Source organism: Prionailurus viverrinus, chromosome B1, assembly GCF_022837055.1.
Source record: "Prionailurus viverrinus isolate Anna chromosome B1, UM_Priviv_1.0, whole genome shotgun sequence".
NCBI lineage: Eukaryota > Metazoa > Chordata > Mammalia > Carnivora > Felidae > Prionailurus > Prionailurus viverrinus.
In genome coordinates, this window is record NC_062564.1 from 140,157,965 (window position 1) to 140,185,660 (window position 27,696).

Sequence of the window (27,696 nt, forward strand, 5' to 3'; positions counted from 1 at the left end):
AGAAATTTGAATGTGTCCCCCGCCCCCCAATTCTTATGTTGAAATCCTAACTCCAGTACCTCAAATTCAATGGTATTTAGAGATAGGGACTTTAAAGAGGTGATTAAGTAAAAGTGAGGTCATGTGGGTGAGCCCTAAGTCAATATGACTAGTGTCCTCATAAGAAGAGGAAATTAGGACACAAATACACAGAAGGAAGACGATGTGAAGACACCAGAGGAAGAAGGCCATCTACAAGCCAAGCTCGAGAGAGGCCCAAGAAGAAATCAACCCTGCTGACACCTTGATCTTGGACTCCTAGCCTCCAGAGTTGTGAAAAAAGAAATTTCTGTTGTTTGAAGCCATCCAGTCTTTGGCACTTTGTTATGGCAACCCTGACAGAGTACACAATACACTGTCTCTAGCTAGAGACCATTACACATGGGAATATTTTAGTCACTGGAAAGTAGGGATCTCATCCTTTTCCTTCTGTAATACCTCTTCTTGTCTTTTTCTTTTGCCCTTTCTTTTTTGCCCGTTTTTTCTCTTCTTCTGCTCCTTCCTCATGGTGTCTCTCACAGTCCCTGTGTATTTGTCAATAAAGTTTTTCATGAACGAAAATATGTGAACAGCAACTCTAATATTTAGAGAAGGCAGAGGAGAGAAAATAGTGGAGATACGACGGGGAAAATACAAGTAATAATATAACCTAATATTTGCCAATGAACACATTTTAAAGGATAAGAAAATTAGAAATGGAATGATCTCTCTTTTGAACAAAGCTCCCCACATACTTCAACTTTCTCTACTCTGAGGGTGTGCTACTTGATAGACTTTTTGCTGGAAATTTATTATGCTACCTGGAATCCTGGCTTTCTTTTTTCCTCCCTTCTACTTTCTCAGGGCTCTATGATAAGTTGTCAAGTTAAAGGTGCACCAAACTCCTGGAAGTCTGAACATAGTATTAACTTTCAACATTCTTTATGATTTTGTCTTTCTTAAAGAATAGTTTAAGCAGAGCCTAGCATAATCCAAAACACGTTTTGTTTCTGATGTCTTCACTACATGATCAAACCATGATATTGCCAAAGCAACTCACACATGGGCTGCAGCTTTCAACATGACTTAAATCAAACACAAAGTCTGTCCTATAAATAACACTAATGGTTCCAAGCCCATGAGATAATGAAAGAAAGAATATAATTAATGACCACTGTGTGTTCTTATCTGAGAGACAGGTGCACTTTCATTGGTGTTGAAAAATTATGGCTGAATTCCAAGACCATAAAGCCACAGGTGGATCCCTCTTATACAAGATTTATGATTCTCATTCACAGATTTCATTGTTACCATGCATGTAATGAGTTTGATAATGGCATTATTTCACACATGAACTCAACAATTATACTTTCTTGTACATCAGAATGTTACAAAACCTAACTATGACTTGAGTATTAAGAGTAGAATCCTCTTCCCACTTAAGTATGTAAGGTACTCAGCAATTTTTATGATCTAAATATGTCAAACATGTTATAAATACTGTAAAGTGTTATTATTTAAAAAATATTACTAGTTTCAAATGTAATTCTACAAGGGTGGTGGAGATACTTTTTATTATAATACCATTTTGCACAGTTTGAATGATTTAATATTTATATACCCTACTTATACAATGTCAGAAATATTAAATTTGAAAAAAATAAGTCTTGATATATCAGATTTAAATATTTTATAGTACAAGCAAAAATTTCAAATGAAAGATTTATCTTCCTAAGTTTTACTTTAGTAATTGCTAAGATTTATTAATTGCTTACCACGTGCAAGGTACTATGAGTGCTTTCTTTCTTTGTCCTCACAATAGTTCTATAAAATAAAGTATTTTTTTATTTCTATGTTATACACAAGGAAACAGAAAACAAGCAGCTTGAATAGCTTTCATGTGGTGCAATGAAGATTCAAAACCAGACTATAGATTCCAAAGCCTTCTACCGAATAGTCAGCACTGTCTCACAGGCATTGAACAGCATGTAGCATTATTATTCATGATTCTCTAACTATTCAATAAATATCTTAAAATAAATGGATGAATGTTCTCTACCTACTTAATGACATATAAATAGATCTCAAGCATATATGTCTGTAGAAATGTTGCCTATTAAGTAGTGAAGGTGAAATGGTTAAAGAGAAAAAAATCATATTCTATAGAGAAAGAGGAAGCTAAAATCGTTAAATAGTAAGTATTACGGTAATCATAGTGCTGCATCATGTAGGTGGACAGAAGTTTATTTGTAATATTGCACCCCAAATTTTTGCTAAAAAAAAAGAAAGATAAGGAAAGAAACCTGCTATTGTTGCCGTATGGCTCAGAATGTATAGGCTAACCACACGGGCAAATGATCAGAACATATAATCCTTCTAAGAGGGCAAAGCTAGTCCGAAGGCCTATAAGCAAATAGTGGCAGAAATTCTGCACAGCGTATTGACGAGAGGAGATCTCCTTGGGGATATGATAAAGTAAAATGTTGTACTTAAAATGAAGTTGAACAGATTCATAAATAATATTAAACATCTAAAACCAAAATAGTGATAGTTCCATATAAATATGAAAAGAATATCATGATACATTTTATCCATTCAATAAAAATATATTGAACGGCTACTAAGTGCCAAAGCAAGTGTTTTTCATGGAGTTTAAATCTGATAGAGAAGACAGACATTTACTTAGCAGAGTGAAAAGAGATGAAGCTGAAGAAGTCAGCAAGACTAAATTATGCCTGATGGTTTAAGCTATCTTAAAGCATTAAGGAATTTTTATTACCCCAAATGCATGGGAAATCATTGAAGGGGGTTACACAAGGGAATGACAAGTTAATATTTGCATTCTAAACAGGTAACTCTTCAATGTGAAGGAAGGGATGGAGTTATAGAGTAAATGCAAGGGGGCTAATTAAAGACTTGTTGGTATCTGTCAATGGCTTGGTAGTGGCTTGAAAAAGGGAAATATTTAATAACAAAAAAAAGAGGCAGGATTACATACCCTAGTAAATAAGGGATGATAAAGAAAAGATGGGTACAAAGGATAATTCCCTCTGACTTGTACTTGAGGATGTATGGTGGTATGATTTACCTAGTTAGAGAACACTAGAGAGTGGTAGAAAGATTATGAGTTCATTTTTGGACATATCTGATTTCAAGTGACTGTAAGACATCCAGGTAGAATTATTATTTGGGTCTATAAATCAGAAATTTGGAAAGGATGTTTGATCCAAGGATATAAATGTGTAAGTCATCTAATATGGGAAGAATACCTGAGAAGGAATACATTGTGAGAAAAGAGGAAAATCTAGGAGAGGGAACTTTATGAATTTAATCATTTCAAGTCAGATATCATAGAGTTTAGAAAAGACAAAAACACAACCAACAAATAAAATCAGTCAAGAGCTAGCTATGTCATGGAAGATAAGGGAAATAATAATTGAGTAATTAGTATATAGTCAACTATGAAGAATTCTACCAAGACATTATAGAAGTTGAGAATGTAAATAATGCAAAAAAGAAACCATAGCCAAGATTATTCTTATCATTGTCTATGGCTGCTCACTGCCCACAGATCTTCAGGGAGGATAAAGATAAAATTTAATTCAGAACTCTATTATATAACTATCAGATACAGATATCTCTCTATCATCAGTCTATATATCTATCATCTATATATCTATTTCTTTATCTATCTCCAATAAGAGAAAAGATTAACAAATTGGATACATTCATTTTGAGAGCTTCTGTTCATTGAGACATCATTAAAGAAATGTAAGCACAAGCGATAGAGTGAGAAATGATATTTACAATCCATATAACTAACAAAAGCCTAAAATACAAAGTATGTAAAGACCACTTAAAAATCAACAAGCAAAAGAAAATTGAATAAACAAAATAACAACAACAACAAAAACTGGCAATCACCTCCACAACCTCACAAAAGATATATTCAAGTGGCCAGTAAACATATGAAAACATTGTCAACCCCATTAGAAATCAGAAAAATTCACATTAATACCATAATGCGGTACCTCTACAAACTCTCCAGAACAACTAAGAAAGAGATCAACAATTGCCAGTTTGGGTGAGATTATAAAGCAACTTGAAGTCTCACACACTTGCAGTGGGCATTTAAACTGTTACAACTATTACAGAGAACTGTTAATATTTTCTACTGAATGTGAAACCACCCATGGCCTAGAAATTCTTCTGCTGGTTATATTTCCTGTAGTAATGTATGGTCCACCATAATGTTCATGGCAGCATTATTCATAATGGCCAAAACTGGAAACAACTCAAATGCCTGGAGTTTCCCTATCTCTTCCTGATCCTAATATTTCTCTTACCAAATCCTGCCCAATTTTAAATCATATTTCATAAGAATTATGTCATCTCTTATATACATCACATCAAATCACTGAAATTAAGGCATCCCTCCCTATCCAAATCAGAAATAATTTTAAGTAGGTGAAGTTTATGTCAGAGTGGGACAGGCATGTGTTAAGTAACACACACATGGAAACAAAATCGTCACTGGTTGGTTCATAGCTTACTCTTTGCTACCCCAAGACAAACTACAGGGCTCATACCTGTGGAAATCTGGGAAGTGTCATTATGAGAATGAATCAAAAAGATGTGGATGAAGGAAAAAGAGAAAGAAAATAGGCATCAAACTTTGCTTGGAATTTTGACTTTTTTGTGTGTTTTTTTTAGGGCTCCAGATGAGTGCCATCTATAGGGCAGCAACTCTATTCAGTGAGAGAAGTCTCTATTGTTTTATCACTGTGATAAACGTGTACCTAATAGCTACTGGGTACTAAAGGATAGTGCCCTCAAACCACTGATAATCCCAGTGGGCAGATGAGAAAGCCCTCAGCTAACAGATGCATAGCAATAAAGGCATACCACTGTGCGGTTAAGTGCCAACTCTCTGCACTCTTGTTTTTTTCTTTCCTTTTCATTCTTTTTTTTTTTTTTAAGTGACTGTTCCTTGTCAAAGTAATTTGATTAGTAGTAAAATCACAGACTCTTGACTGTTTAGAACTATTGCCTTGGCAATGTATGTATGAAGGCTGTTTTCGGGAAACAAAGCTGCATGCTTGGGATATTGTCTATAGATATGCTGACGTCATGGCACCTGGATTGGAAACAGAACATGTGCTCATCTGTAAGCCAGTTGGACTTCAAACATAAGGCTGCCATTTGGTTGCCTGCTCATTGAATAATTTCACTGAGGCTTTCTAGTTTCACTATGCCCCTCCTAAAATAAGTAAATAAATAAATAAATAAAATTAAATAAAGGAGGCTTCGATCCAAGAATACTTGTCTTTCTTGTGCATGTAGCCATTTTTCCCCCACCTTTTCAAAATTTGTTTAGGAATATTGGCTATATTGAAAGCCTCAAGGCTTATTAATGTTGACCCTATTTTGTTCCTATGAAGCAGTAAACAATGAGACTACCAAACGAGTCCATATTTTCTATGATTATAATTATAATTGTTATCTAGAATATGTTCAAGTTTAAGGCTCAGTTGAAATTTTCTAACTTGGGAAGAGCACATTCCTTTAACGGAGACATCAGTAAATAATACTTGATTGTCATGCCACTTCATAATTTTCTAAGTATTTGATTTCGAGTCTATACTAGATTCAATGACTCCACACAACATTATTTATGGATGAAACAATTCTAGCTTATAGATGGTCCCAACATGAAATGTTTGCTCAAAATAATACAGATTTTAAGCAACAATCTAGCTAGAACTCAGGATTCTGGTCAAAATAATTTTTGCTCAATTTTTAATTTTTATTTTATATTAATAGTTACATTTTAATGTGCCAACCTACATTCTTTAGGCCTTAATTATAAAAGGGCATAATAGGATATATAGGATTTAATAAGTACTATTTTGCATCACTTGATTATTTGGTTCATTAATTGCACATCTTCTTTGTTATTTTTGGTTCCTCTTATTCTAATTGTGGGATCTCTTCTACTAAAACATGGCAACCTTAATTCCTAGGGCTGAAAAGGAAGTCTTATGTGTATTTTATAATTTCATTAATTACTGATTTCTGGCAATTGTTTAAATTAATTTATTTCTGAGTTCATCTTAGAGTTCAGTGTCAAGAATTGATGTGATCATTAATATGCCCTTACACTTAAAATAAAATTTGAATAAGTTTAGTAAAAATAAAATCACTATCAAACTAGTATTGCATTTATTTTTTTAAGTTATTTATTTATTTTGAGAGAGAGAATCCCAAGCAGGATCCATGCTGAAAGCGTGGAGCCCCACAGGGCTCGAATTCACAAACCATGAGATCATGACCTAAGCCGAAATCAAAAGTCGGACACTTAACCAACTGAGCCACCCAGGTGCCCCTAGTATTACATTATTGAAAATTAAAGAGATTTAAGGGAATTTCATTTTTAAATTTCTTAGTCATATATTCTGTGTATATTAAATTTTAACATTCTTTCCATACCTGATATTTTCTGAAACTTTAGTAAAATCTTAAAGAAGGCTATAATATACACATACGAAGAACTGTTACATATTGTTTGGAGCAAATAAATTTTTATTCTTATTGTATGTATTAGTTATTTCTTTTCCTCTCACAATAAATATTTATTCCCATTTGAATTTTCAGATCACTACCCATTTCTTTATATTCATAGCCTTAGAAAATAAGGTTGAGCTTCAACCAAAATGAAATAAGTCCTCTTTATATTTAGATATACTTTATGAATATATGGAAACTGCTTCAGTGAAAATGTCTAGAAAATCAAACTATTCCAGTTCTTTTTTGAGATCATTACGACTCGATTACAATCGTGGAGAACAGGTTAGCTAAACTATGAAACAAAGCAATCAAATATTCAGTTCATCCAAGCAAAAGATATAAATCCCCTTTACCATTACAGGAGGATCAAATTATAACTGCAAAGATTTCCACAGTCTTTCTAACATGTACCAGTGCTGTCCTCACCTTTTTTTCTAGATCTTTATTTACATTTCCATCTCAGAGGACTTAAACCATCATTCACCTGCTTCAGATAAACTTAAAATTGTCTTAGAAATAGGGATTTCTTCCAAAACCAAATTAAATGGAAAACAGGAAGAAGAAGCAGAGAACATTAAATTTCCTTTAGGCCCCCTGCCTAATTCTTCTTGGGCTCAGAGCCCAATTTCCATTGAGCCCATTCTGGTTTCTTTAAAACCATGGACACAAAGGCCAGTCCTTATTATCATGATCACTCAATCTTATCTAGCTTGTCATATTCCATAGACCATTTCCTAGTTTTTAGTTTTTAGTTTTTTTTTGTTTTGTTTTTTGTTTTTTGTTTTTCCTAATGGCCTTATTTTGCACGCAGGATTTGAATGGGCTTGATTAGGTTACTTTTCACAGGCTAACTGAAAAATGCATTACAAATAAGACTACATATTATCTCTTGCTATTTTTACTATCCACTTGAATAGAAGTCTGTGCAAACAGCTGTCTGTCCCAATACTAGATTATTTTCACTATATAATTAACTATTGTTTGACTATGAATGTAATTTTAATCATTAGTTACTCAAAGATGATCACCTGACCATTCTCTGCTCCTGAAAGAAGTCATGTCAACCTGACTGATACCAATATCTCAATTGATGAACAAACTTTAGCACTCTAAAAACTGAATAGATTTTTTACTCAGAGAAAGAGCTATGGTGTCATTCTAGTGAAACTATATGCAAAAATGTTACTTCCCTTAGGACCATACATATTTTCAAATTAAATATTTTCACAAATTAAGTGGGCTTACTTCTGAAATCCCTCATTTTTAATACATTTTTATAAAAACCTATTCTATGCTCAACTCTTCTTATGTAGTATGTAATACTATTTTAAAGCTATTATTTATTAATAGCTTACTATGTCCAGAAATTACTATATCAGAAAGTAAGCATGCTTCACTCTTTTAATTCTCACAACACCCTCTAATGTGGAAAGTGGCCCTTTACTGATGAGTAAACTGGTTCTAGGAGGTGAATTTACTTGGCTATGTACAAAAATCTAATAAATGAATCAACCTGGTTCAAGTATAGGTCCTTTTTACCTTCAGTGACATTCCCAATTTTTTGCATTCAGAAAAGCTCCAGGTCCTAACTTGTATCTCAGGGTCTTTACTCCATGATTACTTGAGCCCAGATAGAATTGATAGCCACAAGACTGTAGAAAATTGGAATAAAATTTTGATTCCTTGGGAAATATCTTAGTTTAAGACACATACATCAAATGAAAACATATCAGACAAATCTTTACTGAGGGATGTTCTAACCAGTACTCCTCAAAATTGTCACGTATTCAAAAGCAGAGAAGCCAACAGAAGCCTAAGAAACATGATGACTAGGAGCACCTGGGTGGCTCAGTCAGTTAAGTATCTGACTCAGCTTGGGTCCTGATCTCATGGTTTGTGAGTTCGAGTCCTGCATCAGGCTCTGTGCTGATAGCTCAGAGCCTAGAGCCCGCTTCAAATTCTCTGTCTCCCTCTCTCTCTCTTTCTCTCTCAAAAATAAATAAATATTTTGTTTTTAAAGAAAGAAACATGATGACTAAAAGTCTGTTTCCTTACGGGTGAAATGGGAATAACAATAGGTGGCTTATAGATTGAGGTTAGGGTGAAATGAGAGAATGGTATCAAGTCTAGAGGAAGATCTTCATATATGTAAGTTCTTAAAATAGATTGCTACCCTATTCAAACATGATTTTTGGGTACAGAACATCAAATTTTGCTTCCCTGCCTATAACCATCTGAAAACTTCCAGAGGGTATGTGGAACAAGGTAGAAATAGCTCTTTAATATGTCTCTACAAGATGGGCCAAGGCTCGTCCGGATGAATTAGCAAACACGGGTAGTGAGGTTAAAGTTACAGCACAATTACATGCAGTCACCATTTCTGAAGACTTGCTGTCTCGCTGCTTCAAGGTCATGTTGTTCCCTGTGACTTAATTAATGCCTAACTCCACTGTGGAGTTGGCTTCGACACTTAGCATGTTTATGATTTTTAAAGTCAGTTTTTATGTCTTTTTCAATTTTTTTTAGCCAAATGAGCTGTTTGTCTTCGTCTTGGTTGAAATGAACAACGCACTGGGAAACTCCTCTTCACTGGTGTAAGCCTTAGTTCAGAATGCTTTTATTTCTCTATCAGAAATGTTTTGTTATCCTTCAGGAATACACACTGCCATATATGAGGTGATCAACCCAACTCCCCAACCAGTCAAGTAGCATTTTACATAATATTTTTTAAAGAAAGTGATATGTATCTGAGATGACTTGGGTTCTCCTCAATCATGGAACTCACTTTCACAAGATGGGGAGAAATTTGAGGCTTATTAGTATTTAAAAGGTTGGTCGCATTCTTAACAAATCAATGTACTTCTGTCAACTATATAAATGACTCCTAAGGAATAATTTACGTGTTGGGTGTATCTTGTCTGTTAATAAAGATTAACAAAGTGAGAAGACATTAGAAAGAAAAGAAAAGGAAGACCATAACTGGTAGGGGAGAGGCAGTGTTCATATGTAGAGAAGCAGGTCTATTTGCCAAAAAAAGTGCCCTAATATTCAAATGTTAGGCTGGCCTGGAGTGGCAAAATAGGTACGTCATTTTTTTCAAAAATGGAGATGAGTGTCTATCCATTCATTCACTATTTTTCCCAGTTCTTTGAACCACAGTAAATACCTCTGAGCTGGCTGCCACAAACCAAGATACAGAATATAGCAAGGATTCTAACCAGGACCTGAATGAGGCATGCTATCCTTGGATTCTTCCTGGGACATCAAGACAATGGAAAAATAGCAAGACCACTTCTGTTAAGGTCACTATATTGCTTTCTTTAAAATGAGATATCTCTGTTATGAAGAAACTGCCATCTTATTTTATTACCCTTTTCTCTTATTATCTTCTTTTATAGAAAATTATGAACATTCAGTCCTCATATGAATTACATAAGTAAAGTTATACATATCTTTGAGACATAAATGAAATAATCTAATCTACAGTTTGTAGCAAAGTACAAAGATATTATCTTTATGGAAAACTCACATCTGTTAAGAGTTGCAAACAGACTGAACCAAATTTCCCGAGGAACAGCCTGGGTCCATATTTACAATCTGGCAACAATCATATTTACTATAAATGATGAAAAAGACCACTTGTGTTGTACATGTAGGCATGAAAGACCTTTAGATACATTTGCTTTTATGGCTTCTGACATGTGGCAAATGAAGTCATATTTTATAGATTTCAATTCTACTCATTCTCAAATACCACTGAACAGCTGAATAGTCTCTTTTTAAGATCCCTACTTAGGCTAAGCCCAAAACTAGTTGGTAAAAACCAAGTCATTATATACTGTGGACTCCAAATTCAATTTACTGTTATTTTGCATTTAAAATCATTTATCTACATATATTAGTGGCCATCATCAAATGCTATTCCTATTTTATCAGAGGTAAAAAATGAACTGCAGGATCAGATAAATCTATCTGTGTGTGTGTGGAGGGGGGGCAGTGTTTATAGAAAATACAAATTTATATACAAAATAAGTTGACTTACGATATTTCAAATTTTCCTTCCTCTTAATTTTTGGTCATTTCTAACAACAAGTTATATGTCTATTAAGTAATAGCTCTACAAATACTTTTTGGTGAATGTTTTCATGCTGGTTTGAAATGGCTCCTTTAGCGTTTACATGCTGGGTTACAGGATTAGTGGGGGATATTCAAATGACGTGCCTGGGGTGCCTGGGTGGCTCCGTTGGTTAAGCTTCTGACTCTTGATTTTGGCTCAGGTCATGATCTCATGGTTCATGAGTTCGAGCCCTGCATGGGGCTCAGCACTCCACGCCCTGTGCTGACAGCATGGAACCTGCTTGGGATTCTCTCCCTCTCTCTCTCTCTGCCCCTCCTTCATTCTTTCTCTCTCTCTCAAAATAAACTTAAAAAAAAAAAGAATGATGTAGCAAAAGTGAGCATTACTACTGTGGAGTGAAACCTAGTTATGTCCACAATATATTAATTAACTCTTTGAAGTCAAGTGTATTCATGAATTTAAATGCATACTTAATAGTTATTTTTATGAGGTTTGGGGCAAAGATGTAGATGTTCTCTATAAGGAAGAATTGGCAATTATTTTATGTAGCTAGATACATGCTTTCAAGAACTAATATTTATTATTTCCTTGTGTGTTTTTTTTTTAAATCAAAACTCACTAAATGGAAGTGTAAGAGTTTGAATTAGTTTTAGGGACAACATATCCTCTCAAATCCAACTCTTTTCTGCTGGTGAAGTGAACACAGTTCTATCTTGTTTGAAAATATTACCCACCTCCTGAATTTGAAAGAGACACCCGATGACTGAAATCCAGCTTCATCCTAAAAATTAAAAATAATACACTACTGTTTGCCATTAACTGGTTGCTTGCTAATCTACTCCGGAGAAATCCAAATACTTTAATGATCATTAATAAAATAATGTTTGAAAACTGGCCTGAACCTCTCTATAAATGAAACACATTATTATCTAACTTAAATGCATCATGCATGTAAATACACACACATATACTTATATAACTCCAATGACACATACAATAAATATTTAAGTTTGACAACAAGCTACACAATCAGGTTGAGTCAACCACACAATTAGTTAGATGCCACTACGTCAACTGACTTCACACTTTCTGGGTGAAATTTTTAAATACATTATCGATAAATATTTTCCAAAACAGTACTGTCTACACATCTATCTCAATCACCTTTTCATAAACGAAGAACCAAGACAACTGAATTGCCAGAAATGAGTCGCATTTCCTGTAAGATAAAATATTGCCTCTGTTTCTGACATAAAATTGTCCTGCTTCGAGCTTTTAAATACAGAACACCGAGGCTGTCTACATGTCAAATTAAATTAAAACAAATATTTTTTGGCTTTCTGGGCATCCACAGTTGGTCTCCTATATCTCACTCTTATCTACAGCATTATCATCTTTAAAATTACCTCACTTGTAGAAAACATGTTCAGATCTTGATAGCATCATTCTGATTGATTTTTCCCCTTACCAACTACTAAAATAGCCCACTCAGTCTTTGACCCTTTTTTCTTCTTAGCTCTTATAAAACACTGATATTATTCTTTCTTTTTTTCTTTTTACCCACATCACATGAGTGTTGCTTTATTATGAACTAAATTAGGTTCTAGGACAGAAAATTAGAGAATGTTTTAACTCCTGTTATATCTTGATAGCCAGGCAATAAAAAATTGAGAAATGCAAATTCATACTAGTTACATATGTTTATAGCTTGAATTAATTTGTCATTTGCCTTTTTTCATTTCATTTTTTTAACTGTTGCTCAATGTTTTTACATAAACTTTACAATAACCATTTTAGTGGTGCATATTACAGGTAGGTTCTAAATTTACTTAACAATCCACTAAAACTGATTAAATTGTCTTCCATTTTCCACAAATGTAAATAATGCTAAAATAAACATTTCCTGATGATACATTTCTCCATATTTGTATATTTATCTGTCAACATAGGTATTCATAGAAGGCTAATGGGTAGTGTCTGCATGTTTTTCGTCTTCGTTTTATTATTGAAATATAGTTCACACAGTTACACTAGTTTCAGTGTTCAACATAGTGACTCCACAACTCCATACATTGTGCTATGTTCAGTAGCCATGACTTTATTCTATCCACCCAACTGTTTGTCTATGTTCATGTGTGTCTGTTTATCATCAGGCTATGACAGATTTTTTATGATCTGTCTTCACAAATAGAATTTCACCCTCCTTGAGGGCAGGGAATTTGTTTTACCTCTTGCTGAAGCCTTTAGAAACTCAATAATTATTTCTTGAGTGAAAAAAAGGAAATTAACAAATAAATGTAATGCCTTTCATTAGAAAATGCCTTATTTTCAGGGCGCCTGGGTGGCTCAGTCGGTTAAGCAGCCGACTTCAGCTCAGGTCTGATCTCACTGTTTGTGAGTTCAAGACCCTCATCGGGCTCTGTGCTGATAGCTCAGAGCCTGGAGCCCACTTTGGATTCTGTGTCTCCCCCTCTCTCTTTCTCTGTGACCCTCTCTTGCTCTCTCTCTCTCTCAAAAATAGACATTAAAAGAAAAAAAGAAAATGCCTTATTTTCATAAAATTCATAAAAGTAGCTATATACTTTCTTTTATTCCTGTTATAGTCCTGTGTCAAGCTGTGAGAATATTAGCTGCTCATTAAGACTGGTGTAAGTTCAGGGGCACCTGGGTAGCTCAGTCATTTAAGCGTCCAACTTCGGCTCAAGTCATGATCTCGTGGTTTGTGAGTTTGAGCCCTGCGTCGGACTCTGTGCTGTGCTGACAGCTCAGAGCCTGGAGCCTGCTTTGGATTCTGTGTCTCCCTCTCTCTCTGACCCTCCCCAGCTTGCATGCACTCTGTTTCTCTCTCAAAAATAAATAAACATTAAAAAAAATGTAAAGACTGGTGTAAGTTCAGAGTAAATTAGTGGTTCATTAGGAGTTTATTTGCATGTCTTTACAAGTTTTAATTTACATTCAATACCCATTCATAGATTTCCAGTTATAGTTCAGACTGGTAGATTTATGTAGACTTCAAAATTATTATATGCAGAATTTATTATATTATTGTCTCAAAGTTACAGCCACATACAGATGATAAGCAACCACGGTCACAATACTGATTAGTATTCCTGGAGTTTTGAAGATAACCCATACCAAACACTTGAATGAAGCTTTTAATTTATCAAGAGTTAGAAAACAAAGTTAAAATTACTGCCACGGGGCAGAAAATGATAAATTTATATTGAAGCTCTTCCTTCTTTCTTCCTTTCCTCAAAACATTTATTGAAAGTCTATTAAATAGCAGACTTTTTTCTCACAAAGGAATATGGAGAGGAATGAGCTCAAAGTCTAGAGGGATACAAAAAAGTGAACAGAAAATAAGAATGCAGAGTGATAACTACTCAGTGTGGGGACCCGAAAGCAGTATCAAAGAAGACTTTTCTTAAGGATTTTGATCTCGATCTTGAAGTATAGAAGGGGAATTTGTCAGGAAAAAAGAGAAGAATGAAAGTTTCTAAAACTTTCTGAAAGTTGAAAAGGAACAGTAAGAATTAAAGATTATATAATGTTTCAAAAGAATTTTTGTCCAGTTGCTGTTTCTTTATTGGATAAGGAGATTAAAAACTCAGATGCATTTTCTAGCTAACTCTTGTGTATGATCTCACTGTCTTCTGTACTTGCAGTCAATAATGAAGATAATCTCTTAATTATTAAAGAGCTGAGGAATCAAGGTTAATGTGTAACAGGAACAGGTAGCAGGTCATTCTATGCATCGGGAAACAGTGAGCAGAACTCATAGTACAAGGTGTGTGATTCTTAAAGCAAACTTCCAGAGTATCTATGGCTTTTATCCAAGTGGACAACAAGATTTGTGGAGGAAAATCATGAAATTGAATAATTTCTTTCAAATATTCCACCCTTTCTGGCACATTTCCAATCAGGTTGGTTCTTTTCCTGCTTAGAGTGTCTATACTCAAAACACGCAATTCTGTTTGTTTTACTCCAGGGAAATCTTTGCACAGCATTTTTAAAGACAGATCACCCATAATAAAGAGAAAAGCTTATGGAAGCTTTTATTAATGAGACAATTAAGATAGCAAACACATGACAAGCTGATAAGTTAAAAATTATAAATTATAAAAATAAATCAGGGCCACACTGAGGGCTGATAGAACTAAAAAAAGGTCAGGGTTTTTTTTAGAATTCTATGCCTAGGAAATGAACAGGTAATAATCGCGACATCATGAGGAAGGCAGGAGTAGCTGATGAAAATAAACTCGGCCAAAAGCTTCCATCGTTCTAGGCCAACGAACTTAAGAATAGGAGATCACTCACTGTTTGATCTTGGTGACATCAAGGAATTTTTTTTTTCTTTCCATGGGCAAATTGAGCTCGCCATGGCAGTGCTAAGAGTGATGAGGGTAGGCAGATGGAGCAGGTAGTAGGGGAACAGTGAGTGATAACCGGGATCAAATGAAAACAAAAACAGAGTAAGAAACAGCTGCACCTGCACCCATTAAAGGCTGGTAATGGCCCCTGGGCCTCGACAGAAACCAGAGGCTCAACTCCTTGTAATTTGAAAGTTATTTTACAAGCCATTATTGTGCATTTCCTCATGCATGCCTTCCTTTTTATTGTCAGTGGAGGTTTCAAGGAAAATTGCCACAGGGCGTTTTTAAAACGCAGAAGATCTGGTGATTTTACTGTGCCTGCCTTTGTTTACCCACGTATTCCAAGGTAACATTTATTTTAGCAATGTGGAACCACCTTGTACCTACTTCCACATGGGACTTGATTGGCATTCTAAAGCTTTCAGAAGTTAAAAATAAATAAATAAACCAGGCACCTACCACTCTCACAAAGATTTTCCTTTATATTTTTTTAAGAGGGAAAGCAGGTGTCCTCTTAGAATACACACACACAGACAAGAGAGGCATGCAGAATTCGATGGTATACTCGCGAGTCAGCATATGTCATCACAATAGAATGTGAGTGGTAGGTACAAAGCACAGAAGTAATGCAAGGGGAGTGCTTGCACCTCAGGAAATCTCAGAGAGAAACTGAAGAACAATCAGAGATGAAGGGGTGGGCCAGGAAGAAGAAAGGCATATGAAAAGGCTGGAGGAAATGAAACATGGTGTGTATGGGAATAGCTAAGTAATTCAATATTTTAGCAGTGCAATTAAACTAATGGTAGCCAATGAATTGCATGGAGGTGCGTGAAGAATGTTGCAGTTCTTATCTATGGCTCAAATTACCCCCCCCAAATTGAGCTGCTTCAAACAAAGTTTTATTATTTCACAGTTGCTGCGAGTCAAGAATCTGGGTCCAGCTTAGCTGCGTGCCTCTGGCTCAGGGTCTGTCACGAGGCCGTAGTCAAGCTGTTGCCCAGGGATGCGGTCATCTCAAGGCTTGGCCGGGTCTGAAGGATCTACTTCAAAGCTTGCTCAAGTGGGCCACTCTCCACAGGTCGCTCACTGGTCAGCTTGTTTGCCCTCAATCCCTTCCAGTGAGTGATCTAAGAGAAAGTGCCCAGGAAGGAAGCCACAGGCTTTTTATAACCTGATCGCAAGATGGCATACCATTATGTCTGCTGTATCCCATTTATTAAAAGTGAGCCACAAAGCCCAGCCCACTCACAGGGAGAAAATTGTCTGTGTGCATGAATATTACTAGGGGAGGATCACTGGGAACCATCTAAGAGGCTGCCTACCACAAACACATGTGTATTTACTTCCAGGCATGGGTTAAGGTAACATTGCTCAGGCTGAGGACTTAGCAACCAGAAGAGTATTGAATTGGCCTTGGTATAAGCCAAAGCCTTCACACAGAACCTTTTCTGTTGTTCCATGAGACCAAATTGGTGGTCTCAACTCCGCATATGGCTAGGAAATCGCTGAAAGCTTTGGAGCAGTACCCAGAGCTACAGACAGGGTAAAGATGCATCTACCTTCCATTTTTTATAATGTCAACCTCATCACTGAAGGGCGACAAGCCAACAATATCAACTAGCGATCTTTTTTATATAAGAAACTTGTCTTGGTTAATCAAACTCATTTTTCCTTATTACAGGAAAAAGGAGTTGATCTTGTTTGGTTGTATATGGGTTGGGGGAAGCTTTTAGGCTGTGCATCTTTTAGAAACTGAGTTTACTATTGGTGCAAAAGGCAAAGCAAGACATTGGACAAATAAGCAGAAACTAGGAAAGACAGACTGTCTCTCACACTAAAGAGCTTAGATTTATGCTGTTGGAAACATCTGATCTCTGAAGGGGATTACATTTTACAGAGAGCACATTGACAGCTACGTGGAAAGAGAGTGGGTTTAAGGGGTTTGTGGAAAGGATGATCATTTCTCCAAAAGTCCTCATATTAGGGACTAGGGCAGCAATTATGATAGGGGCAGAAAATTCAGAAAGAGGAGAATTGAGAAATTTTTAAGAAGCAAAATGCATGGCACTTAGCAAATGACTAAATGTAGAGCATATGAAAGAAGAAAGGGTTTAGGTTACTTCTTGGTCTCCTATTTTTGTTGATGAGATCAACTAGGAATGCAGAAGGAAATCTAAGTCTGAAAGAAATGATAATAGGGAAGGGTAAACAAAGGATATGGCTCTGAATAATTTTATAAATTTAAGGTCAAAGTGAAATGAAGAAAAACTAAAATAACAATTGTGTTACTGGAAAAAAGTATTTATTATTATTACCATTTTTATTTTTATTTTTTAAATAAATTCCATAGCTGACGGTGTGGAGCCTGTTTGGGATTCTCTCTCTTTTCCCCTCTCTCTGCCCCTCTCCCTCTCCAAAATAAATAAATAAACTCTTTAAATAAATAAACAAATCAATCAATAAAATCCATAGTAACATCCTCAGTCTACCATTTTTTTGGTTTTTCCACAATACCTTTTAGTCTATTACTCCTTTGTCGTTGGAATATGTGTAAAGTGTTAAGCCAAAGTTTTATGGACTTGAAATTAGAGAAAAAAAAGCTCTAAGTTTTGAGAAAATAATAAGTCTACAGGTTTGGAAACATAAGGGGATAAAAAAGGATTTTACTATTGTTCAGTAAGTCATATCAGTTGGAAAGTTACTTACTGGGATTTGAATATGGAAATATTAAAGATAGTTTTCTTTCCAAAACCACCTGGAATTTTTTCTTGCTATTAATTTTTAAATTGTAATAGTTCTGGAGGAAAATCCCTGACATTCATGGTTTTAGACACAGAAATTGTTGTTATTCATTAAATTAAATGCATAATTGATTTGAGCTTTCCTTAGGTTGCAAATTAACTATGACAAACAGATTTTTCTATTTATACATTTATTAATATTGCTATCACTTCAAAATAGTACAAGGAATTTCCTAACATATTTTATAAAATTTTCCAGACTGTTTATCAAACATTTTCTAGACTGTTTTCTAAATATATTTTGCTTGTCAGTGAAAGCCTAGGAGGTCAGGAATCAAGACCTAAGGTGTCTGTCCCAAATCTAACAATAGAATGTACTTGGGCAATATTTTGAAATAAGCTTCTTCTATTCAGTAATAAAAATAATAGTTTATGATAATGACAATTAGTACATAATATTTACTGAGTTCTTCCTAAGTAACTGACACTACCTTATGCTCTTTATGTCTGTTACCTTTATTTCTTTTCTTTAAAGTTTATTTATTTTGAGAGAGAGAAAAAGCATGAGTCAGGGAGGAACAGAGAGAATCCCAAGTGGGTCCCAACACAGGGTTCAAACCCACAAACCGTGAGATCGTGACCTGAGCCAAAGTCAGATGCTTAACCGACTGAGCCACCCAGATACCCCTGTGTGCTACCTTTCTTTAAGTTACTTAACATTTCTATGTGAGAAATTACTAGCCATATTTAAAAAATGAGGAAATCAAGGGCCATGCTTCCATAAGACAGTGGTGGAATCCAGATTTGAACTCAGGCAGTCTAGCTCAAGAGTCCATTACTCCTAACTGCCTCTACATATTTTTTAAAGCATTTTTGTTATTGTTGTTGTTGTCATTAAAGCAAAAACATATAACAGTAGCATGTAAGTTAATACAATTAGTGTTCCACAATCTTTCTTTTGGAAGAGTAAAATGAAGTACAAGCTGGTTAAATATTTTTCTGAAGATATTCTAGCTATTTTAAACTATTGTAGTAGTAAAACAGTAAATAAAATATTCTAGAAGAAGAGTAAGAACATGTAGACACTTTCCTTAAATGACCTGGAATTCTGAGCTATGTCATATTTTACTAGTGATCAAATAAAAATATTTTTTTCTAGAAAGGATACATAGGTGTTCTTTCACATGGAAAGTAAATATTTTTCTTAAAATATTGAAATGTTATCTTGGAACATATAGGACATTGCTCTAACTCATGAAGATCTGTTTTCTTTTATTTATTTTTTACTTTATTTTTGCTGGAAGGCTGGGGAAGAAGTGTGGAAAGAGGAAAACAAGATTTTTTTTTTCCCCTGAATTAAATTACCAAACTGAAAGAAAAACAATACAATCATGAAAAGTATTCCTAGATGAGAAAAGACCAATTGATAAACACATACCTGCATCCAACTGCTTATATAATACCCCATGGGTGCTGTGGTAACACTGTAAAAACATGGTTTATATCTTTGAAATATCAGATTTAATTTAAATCAGTTTCAAGCCAACTACTTTATTCCACAACTGGTGAGTAACACAGCCAGTCCCCACAATGTTTAAGTTAGTGAAGAAATGGAAAATCAGGGAAAGAACATATGCTAGTCTTGATCTGCTATGTATGTGAAATGCCAAAAGCATTACAAAGAAAGATAGCTCATAACACATTTCAGCACTAGTGAAGTATGGGGGGAAAAAAAGTTAATCTCTTCTTGATACATTTTGTTTTTTCTTTTCCTTTTCATTCTCATTATTTGATGGTTACTTATCCAACTGTGAACACAGGTTGAACAAATATACTTGTTTTAATTTAAGTAAATTTAAAAGAAGTATAGCATAAAATAAATATGAGATAAATATATTTGGACACTTTTAAACGGACATTTTCTTCTCTTTTCAAATACAAGTTACATTTGTCAAGTATAAATGATCCCATCACATTAATGGGTTAAAAGTTTTTAAAAGGCAAAAGAAAACCCATGCAAATACTTGAAACGTACAGGCCTCTTCAATATATAAAATTTAATGTTATCATTCTAGTTATGTCATAGGGGAAAAGTCCAAGCTTCCAGTTAAATATGACAGATTGAACACATACTGTACTTATGCTCCCACTGGAAAGCCTAATGAAATAACAGTAAAGGCATACAAATTGTATAAATTCCTAAGGGCAGTCAGAACTAGGAGGAAACGAATGAAGAAGAGAGAAATCCACAAAACTGTAGAAGATGAAAAGCAGATTGTTAAGCCATAGTTAATACAACAGAAGAGGTTAATACCCAAATGTTCTCTTCAGAGGGGAAAGAAAATTAAAGGCACTAGGTAGTTGAAGGCACGAGTGGATATGGGGCCAAAATCAGAATTATGGGAAAGCCTGTATAAGGACCAGTTAGAACTACCTTTCATATCCTCCCTAACTTTGGCAGCAAGGAAAGTATCCTTCCCTCCCCAATTCTACAAAAGTTTTGAGAAGTTGAAAAATACAGGGTCTCTGGAACTCAGAAATCAAGCAGGAGCATCAGAAGCCATATTGAAAACAGGATCATGAAGTGAAAGTCAACAAACCTGAAGGTCTGAATAAGAAGACCCTGGTTGGTCCCTGGTTCCTTTTTTCTTTTCTTTTCTTTTCTTTTCTTTTCTTTTTTTTTTTTTAACTCTCAGGTTGGGAGTGAGGTCTATATTTGTCACCTTTTTATCTCCATTATGGGCAGAAGATTAGAGAAGTCTTTGCTGGTGAAACTGACCTCTGAAAAGAAAGAATAAAACTTGGGGAAGGTCTTCCCTAACTAATCAATGGCTTCTTCACTGGATACCTCCATGGTGAGGTACTGGTACCTTTGTACTTTTAGGAAAAGCCAGCCACAGGGATAAAACTTTCCAAATGGCTTTTTAGTGCTTTTTTTTAAAAAATATAAATTAACCAAGGGTTCTAGATATTGGAGGGTGGCTTCTAACATGAAACAAAGATTATAAAGAAATCAAACAGAAAAGAAGATTCGGAGAAAATACAGTCAATGAAAACAAAATAAAAACCTAAATATAAATATGTAAAACTAATATATTCAAAGAGTTAAGAGAAAGTAGTTCATCCACGATATGAAAAAGAAACATATCAGAGAATGAGGCAAAACTTTGGGAAGTTAGAAAAGTGATGGAAATAAAATATTCAATAGCAAATATTCAGAAAGTACTTGGAGGAAGTGGTGTATCTAGGATGGGGCAACGGGAATGGTCGTACCAGGGTGCAGGCAAGAAGGAGGTACACTCTGTGCAAAAAATTTAACAATAATGAAACGACTAAAAGTAGGATGTCTTTTTTTTTCTTTTAAGTAGGCTCCACATCCAGAACAGAGTCCAATGGGCTGCTTGAACTCATGATCCTAACTGAGATCAGGACCTGAGCAGAGATCAAGAGTCGGACCCTTAACCAAGTGAGCCATCCAGCAACCCCTAGTATGCTTTTTATTATTTTCCTGAACCAACAATTCTAAATAATGTCAATGATAAAGTATTAGTCACCAGTTTATGTGCAGGCAGCTTTTAGACATTTGTGGAAGTTGCTGTTGGGTCTAAGAAATAAACCCAAGGAGACAAAGATATGGATGATATTAAAATGTCTGAAATTCACTGTGTAATGAAATTTTTATGTTTTGTTATTTATGTCATCATTTCCTTGTATAATTTTGCTTCCTTTCCCCTTTTTCTTTATTAAATTAGCTGGTCTAATTTGTCAATTTTTTTCATAGCAACAGATTTTGATATATTAGTTAGGTGGGCTATTTTTCCACTGTCTACCTCATTGATTGCTACTTTTATATTTACTAACTCCTCCTTAAGGGCTTCTTTGGTTTATTTTGTTGTTTTTTATCTAGGCTTTTTTTAAAGGGGGTGAGTATTTAATCCATTTATGCATTTTATTATTTTTAACGGTACCACTGACTTACATTAAAATATGCACATATTTAAAATGTAATACGTATGTTTTATCTGAGTAAAACCCATAAATCATCTTGACAGTATGGATAATCAATGTCATATCACCCAGTTAATTTTTTTTTATCTTCTATAACTTTCTTCCTTTCTCTCCCAACCCCTCATCCCAAGAGAATCACAGATCTGTTTTCTTTCAACGTAAATTAGTTTGCAGTTTTAGAATTTTGCATAAATGGAATCACCTGTGGACTCTTTTATCTGACTTCTTTCACTCAGTATAATCATTTTGGGATTCATCCATGTTGTCACATGTATCAGCAATTCATTTGCCCTTTGCTAAGCGGTATTCCCTTGGATGTCTACACCACTGCTTCTTTATCTTTCAGCCTGTGAGTGGACATTTGGGTTGTTTCCAGTTTGGGGCTGTTATGAATCATGCTCCAATGACCATTCATGTACAAGTTTTGGTATGGGCATATCTCTTTCATGACTAACTAGGAAAATGGCTCAGTCATATGGTAGGTGTATGTTTAACCTTTAAGAAACTGTACAAAATTTCTCCAAAGTGATTGTATATTTTACATTTTAGCACTTCCTTAGTGAGACTAGTAATGTTGAACATCTGTTCAAGTAGTTCTTTGCCACCCATATGTTTTCTTTGGTAAACTGTCTCAAAAATTTTGCCTGCTTTTATTAGTGCATTGTTTATTTCCTAAGCATTGAATTTTGAGAATTCTTTATATATTCTGGATACTAGTGTTGATTCAGATATGTTTTGACTGTGTTATCTCTCAGCAGGTGATTTGCCTTTCATTCTACTAAATATCATTTGAAGAACAGACATTCTTAATTTTCATAAAGTACAATCGATCAATTTTTCTTTTATGGATTATGGATCTACATGTGTTAGAAAATCAATAATTCATCATTATTTTTGCTTTAAACAGTTTATTCTATTTTAAAGATATTTTTAAAATTTCAAAAAATCTTTCAATTTACCAATGTACTTATCGTTTATGTCTTGTCTTCTTTCTTTCTTTCTTTCTTTCTTTCTTTCTTTCTTTCTTTCTCTTTCCTTCCTTTTCTCTTTCTTTCTTTCTTTCTTTCTTTCTTTCTTTCTTTCTTTCTTTCAGAGATAGAGAGTGAGAGAGAGAGAGAGAGAGAGCATGAGTTGGGGAGGGGCAGAGAGAGAGAATCCCAAGCAGGCTCCGTGCTGCCAGTGCAAAGCCTGACGCAGGGCTCAATCCCACACACCACAATATCACAACTTGAACCAAATTCAAGAGTCATATGCTTAACCAACTGAACCACCCAGGCACTCCTGATTTCTTATATTCTTTATTCCTTTGTGTAGATCCAGGTTTCTATCTGGTCTTATATTCCTTCTGTTTGAATGACTTCTTTTAACATTTGTTGTACTGCAGATCTGCTGGTGATGAATTATTTCAGCTTTTCTATGCTTGACAAAGTATCTTGCCTTCAGTTTTTGAATGACAGCTTTGTTGGGTAAAAAAAATTCTAGGGGGACAGGTTTTTCCTTCAGTTCTTTAAAGATGTTTCTTCACCATCTTCCCATTTACATTGTTTCCTACCATAAATACACTCTCCTTTATCTTTGTTTCCCTGTATATAAAGCATTTATTTTCTCTCTCCTTGCTGCTGCTGCTTTTAAAATATTCTGTTACTGGTTTCAAGGAATTTGATTTTGATGTCCATGATGTAATCTTCTTTATATTTCTTACACTTCAGGATCATCGAGTTTCTTGAATCTGTGGGTTAATAGATGCCATCATATTTGGAAATTTTCAGCCATAATCTCCTCTCATACTTTTTCCTCTCCTTTGTGAATTCAAATTACATGTGTATTGAGCTGTTTGAAGTAATCCTGCAGCTCACAGAATTGCTATAGATTTTTTCATTCTTTTTCTCCCTGGGCTTAATTTTGGTTAGATTCTATTGTTAATTCTTTAATTTCAGTAAATGGAAGAAGTCCCAGTCGCCTAATGGATAAGGCATTGGCCTCCTAAGTTCACTAAATGGAAAAGTTCATTTTTTTCCTAAATGTCTAATCTAATGTCTAATCTGCTATTAATCCTATTCAGTGTATTTTTCATTACAAACACTGTAGTTCTTATCACTAGAAGTTCAATTGGGGTCGTTTAAAAAACATCTTCCAACTCTTTACTTAATATGTTCAGTCTTCCTTCTAAGTTCTTAAACAGATGGAATATAGTTATGATAACTATTTTAATATCATTGACCATTTATTCTATCATTTGTATGAATTCTGAGTCAGTTTTGTTGATTGTTCTCCTCATTCAATAGAAACTATTATGTGTAGTATTTTTCTGTTTCCTTGTATTTTGGATAATTTCTATTTTCTAATTTCTTATTTTCTAATTTCTGTTAGATGCCAGATATTGTGAATTTTACCTTTTGGGGTAAATTTTGATATTTTTGTATTCCTATAAAAACTCTTGAGCTCTATTATGGAAAGTGGTCAAATGACTTGGAATTAGTTTTATCCATTCAATTGTTGTTTTTAAGTTTTGTTAGGTGGGGCCAGAGCAACATTTAACTACAAGTTAATTTTCATTACTACTGAGGCAAAACCCCTTTGAGTACTCTACCTGATGCTGAGTCATGAGATTTTCCACTCAAGGTAGTGGTCTTGTGTTGGCTTTCAAAATTGTTCCTTTTTATCCATTCAGATAATCCACTCCCCTTACTCCAGATAAACTGCACATTGCATCCCTGATACTGGACTCAGTGCTTGAGGGGGACCCTCTACAGATATCAGATGTTGTCTCTCTGTGCAGATCACTCTTTTCCAGTCTACTGGCCAGTGAACCACAGCTGCCTTGGCCTCTTGAACCCACCAGCTTTATCTGTTCAACTCATGGAGACTTCCAGGCTCTACCTGGTTTCTTTCTCTCTGCACTGCAACCAAGACACTTTCTCTGGGCAGTAATTTGGAGAAATTGTAGGACTCACCTCATTTACTTCCCATTTCCCAGGGATTACTGACCTTTTCCCCTGATATCCAATGTTATAACAATAATTGTTTCATATTTTTTTAGACATTCATTTAGTTGTTTCATGAGGGAGGTAAATGTGGTTTCATGAGGTAAATAAAAACAACATTTACTTAGTTGTTTCATGAGGGAGGTAAATATGGTTACAGTCACATGTGAAAATCCCTTAACTATTTTATAAACCACCCAGAGCTGGTGTTCCGTCACCTGCTTCTCCTTCCAATTCTCCACCTGTGCATTAAGACAGCAGCAGCAAAAGTGCTCATTGATTTTTTTATTCCTTCATTTTTTGTGTGTGATAAAAACATTGAGTGCTTTGAAGTTTCTTCTGATTACCGTTTAAATATATGCCTTTGCTCCTGGTATGTAGTATCTTTAATTATTATTACTGCTTATAAATTCTATTATTTCAGTTTATTTTTCTCTTTTCATTTAAGAACTGTTTAATAGAAGATTTTATTTTTAATTTATAGATGAAAGCATCTTTTTGTCTTCATTATGTCAATAATTTCTAATCTTATTGCCCTGTGATTTAAGTGTTTTTGTTTTGTTTTGTTTTTGGTAATATTTTCACTTTAGGAAAATAACTGATGTTTTATTTGTGACATAATATATGGTTAATCTTTTGAATAGTAATCTGTATTCAAGTTCTTCAATACTTTTCAAACCTTCTCTCTGACTTCCATTAAATTCCCTAATAGTTCCCCTACCATCGTTGACTCTTGACAACTGTTCCAAAATAGTATATAGAGACATGTCTCCTATATGTTCCTACTGATGGAAAGAGCTGTTTTAAGCACATCCCTTACTGAAGAAATCCTTTCCCTGCCACCTATATATTCTTCAATTCACCAAAAATTTATTGATCTTAATGTGGGTACCATAGATACCGTGCTAAAGACCTGGGTTTTTGTCCCAGAGGAAGCATGGTAATCTGTCCTGTTTTTGTCTCCTTGAGTTTTACTAGGATCTCTTATGGTTTTGTTTTCATAGTTTCACACAGAATGTTCCAAGGACTTACTACTGCCATAGGCTGTTACCAAAATTAATGTAGACCTTATTTAGAAAAACTATACTGATGATCACCAATAACAAGATTGTATATCTTCGTCTTTTCATGTTCTCTCCTCCCGTTCCTGGAGTTACAAAAACTCAGGCTTTAATAATTAGTAGGGCACTACTATTACCAACTTTAAAATAAAGGAAAAGCCAGAGAAAAATAATGTATATCAGCAAGTTAACGTATCATTATAATTTTAAAACTAAAAATGGTAAAAAAAAAAACTACAGTGATTAAAAATGAAAAGGTATTTGTGAAATGGGGAAGTCAAATGTTTCAACTGGAAGGTAGCTGTGCTCCTAATATTTTATAAAAGTAAAAACTTCATGATTAATAGACTTAAGTGAGATTTGGACTAACTTTACCTCAGTTTTTACTTGTACAAAATGGTGATGAAAAATATCAATCTTATGGGGTTGTTGATAAGATCAGAATCAATGAGTACAAAAGCTTTCCTGACACATAGCAAGCATTGGAAACATGGTAGTTCTTCTTTTCATTATTATTAACTCATTCTTTTATAAATATGGGGATTAAAAAAAATTAAACATGATCCTAAGACATAAATAACGTATAGGCCTTTCCAGAATACATTTTAGGGGAATTGAGATGTTTTGTCTACCAGTAGCTGGAAAGAAAGAGTAGTAGTCATATGTGATTTCTGCTGACCTGAGTTTATTTCCAGTAACACACAGTGGTCACAACAAAGCATTCAAATATGACTTTGTATATCTCAAATGTCATGGGAGAAGCTGGAACTACACAGGAGAAAATCATTGCCAGACGTTCTGCTTCTCTTCTCTTACTTAAAAACAGCTAACTCAACTCATCCTTCAATTTTCTGCTTAAACATGTTCACTTCCTCAGTGGGGCCATCATTCCCTTTAGGCTGGACTCCTCTAAATGGTCCCATGCCCTAATCTCAATTTCCTCTTATCATAATATTCATCACATTTTTTCATAGTTATTTTTTAGTTGCACTTTTTCCCAGTATGTTGCAAACTCCATAAAAAGATAAGACATGTCTGTTTATTCAGTGTAGCCCCACCACCAAGCAGATAGTTTGACATAACGTTGACAACTCAGTAAACATTTATTGAATAGATGAATGGGTAAATGAATAAATTCTCTAACAGAATGTAAATTTATGTCCAAATTTAAATTTAGGGCCAAAAGTAGTTCTAGAATCTGGTTCTGAAGCAGTCACCAAAGAACATATAAACATACTTTTCCAAGGATTTTGATGGAATGAAAAATGTTACTTACATTCCCAGAGCAACCTCTTTATCATTGGTAATCATCATAGACACTTAGAGATCTTCTGGATAGTATCGCTTTGGAAACAGCTAGGACTCCTTCATCCATAGCTACACATTGAATGTATATCTATTCAGACTCAAATACTACTTTGTAGAGAACTATGTACCAGACTAAGGGCTCTGTGTCTCATCTTATGATTTCACTCAATAGCACAAACTTTAATGGGGCAGGATAATCATTTCTATTACAAATAAGAAAAGTGGCTACAAAAGGTATCATAACCTGAACAAAGTCATTTAGCTTGTTAGTAGAAGAACCAAGATGCGTATACAAGATGGAAGCTTCCATGGTGGGAGCGGATGTTTTAGGGTAAGATGCAGTAATGTGATTATGCTCCACTTGTTTTTGCATATGGGAATAGGCAGGTCTGAGCGTGTCATCAGTGAACTCAGCTGAAGCCCAAATGAACTGCTTATCTTAGGAATCAGATTAGAGCTATTCTTACTGACAGTCACACTTGCTGTCAGCCATTAGATATTTAAGCATCTAAGCTTAACTTTCCTCATCTGCAAAATGAAAATACTATGTGTCTTGTT

General features: G+C 34.7%; 1 protein-coding gene across 5 annotated transcripts in view; it reads right to left on the reverse strand.

Annotated features, from left to right (window-relative positions):
* The window catches only part of CFAP299 (cilia and flagella associated protein 299), a 631,144-nt gene that overhangs the window by 245,768 nt on the left and 357,680 nt on the right, over window positions 1-27,696 (reverse strand). The gene's annotated exons all lie outside the window — the stretch shown is intronic.